We start from the raw sequence: 2416 nt of genomic DNA, 5'->3' as shown, positions 1-2416 counted from the left end.
GTGCCTATGTATGTATGTATGTATGTACGTATGTATGTATGTGTGCATATATATGTATGTGTGTATATATATGTATGTATGTATGTATGTATGTATGTATGTATGTATATTATCTCTCAGTTTCTCTTGTCCTCCCCTCCCACTGTATCCTTTGACTCGACTATCACCGTAGTTTGGACATTCATTAAAATTACCTTTTACCATCCCAAAATTGATCAAAATTGTTTCTGCAACTCATCTTGTCTTGGCATTGAAAATATGTTCTGCTAAAACCTTCTATACGTAGTCTTTGTGTGTGTCTCTGTTGGTCTATGTTTTGTACATGGCTTTACGTTTCACAATACGTATGTTGGTCTGCGTGCATGGCTAGATAACTGATTGACTCTTCAACCTTATGTATGTATGTATGTATGTATGTATGTATGTATGTATGTATGTATGTATGTGTGTATGTGTGTATGTATGTGTGTATGTATATGTGTGTGCGTTCGTCTGTAAGGTTCTGAGTGATGTGATGTATACGAATGAGAAAGTCTATGCGCTTAGTAAGCAAATATCCTTTAAGTCTTGTTATGTATGCATGCAAGCGCGTATGCATGCATGTATGTATACATTTATGTATGCCTACATGTATGTATGTATGTATTTACGTATAGAGAGGTATGCTTCTGTTTGTGTGTACAAGTATGTTGTTATATTCTGAACATGTATATGTTTAAATCTGCATATATATTTGCGTGTTCTTTTAGTATGTACTACATACCTCATGTATGTATGCATCTACATGTGAAATACGAATATTATAGGTTTCTGGATTATATGTTCTTAACGTGAGCCGGGATATGCACACACATTCACGTACACACACATTCACACACACACACATACACAGACATACATATATGTATATGTATGTAAGTATTTATATATGTATGTATTTATATATATATGTATTTATATATGTATCTATATGTATGAATATATGTATGTTTTATGCGTATGTAGGTATGTACACTTACGTGTGAGTATATCTGTTCATTTCTGTATGTATAAGAGAAAGCGACTGACTGAGTGTCTACCCGTGTGTGTGTGTGTGCTCGCACGCGCGCTTACGTTTTGTGACCATGTGGGAGTATATGTGTGTGTGTTCGTATTTATGTGTGTCCATGTACGAAATTTGCCGGTCTGTAGACAGCTTAGAAATTGGGAAGTGTCGATAAAAATCAGCAAGGCTACCATCACCATCACTCTCACCTTCACACTCACCTTCACCTTCGCCATGATTATAAACACGAACGTCACACTCCGCCTCCCTCCACCCACCCCCCGCTTTTACAGCATCGACATGACCGACATCGACACCACCCACACACCACCACCACCATTGCTAATAACAACAACAACAACAACATCTATTTTGTTTGCACGTGCAGACTCAATATGAACGTTAAGCCTGTATAAATAAGGTCTTCTTAGGCTACAAAGATCGATCTTGTATGCAAGAAATGACAACCTAAAATATATTACTTTTGCTTCTGCTGCTCGACACCTCGCTCCCCCCTTTCTCTCCTTCTCTTCTCTCTCTCTCTCTCTCTCTCTCTCTCTCTCTCTCTCTCTCTCTCTCTCTCTCTCTCTCTCCCTCTTACTCATGCTTTTTCCATACCAATCTAGTTTGCTTTATTGTATAACTTTACATTCCTTTTTGCTTTATTACTCAACATATTTCTCTCCCTTTCTCTCTCTCTCTCTCTTTCAGTCTCTCTTTTTCTGTCTCTCCCTATCTATCTGTCTATCTACCTTCATCTCACCCCCTCTATCTCTCTATCTCACTCTATCCCACTCTTTATATACATATATCTCTCTCAATATATTTCACTCGCTTTTTCTACCTCTTATCTACCTATCTATTTTGCTTTTTGCTATAACTTAATATCAACCCTCGGCTTTATTACTCAATTCCTCTCTGTATTTCTATCTCTGTCTTTACCACTTCCTCTTCTTCTTCCTCCTCTCTCTTTCACTTAACTACCCTTTCTCTTTCTACCTCTCTATCTGGGTAGCTTACTTTATTGTTCAACACTTCCCGCTGTATTTCTAACATTCGTTTTCTTCATCCGCCCGTCTTATAATATTCATTCAACTCTCATTCTTTCCACTGCTCTCTCATCTTCATCATCTCGCCACACGCACATGCGCATAGAGAAACAAACAGACAAACACGCACTGTCTGTCTCACTCTTATTTTAATTTCCAACTGTTTCCAAACTCTACACCAGCATTTACTTTACTCCTCACTTCTCTCAAACCACACACTCCTTTATTTATTCACTGGCCATCTCTATCTACTAAGTTGTATAGTATAACACTCGGCAGTTTGTATGTGTTTAACATCTAATGTCTTTCTCTCTCTCTCTCT

The sequence above is a fragment of the Octopus bimaculoides genome, chromosome 1, assembly GCF_001194135.2.
Source record: "Octopus bimaculoides isolate UCB-OBI-ISO-001 chromosome 1, ASM119413v2, whole genome shotgun sequence".
In the NCBI taxonomy this organism is placed as follows: domain Eukaryota; kingdom Metazoa; phylum Mollusca; class Cephalopoda; order Octopoda; family Octopodidae; genus Octopus; species Octopus bimaculoides.
The sequence above is the reverse complement of the archived record's forward strand: the minus strand, read 5'-3'. Positions refer to the sequence as shown.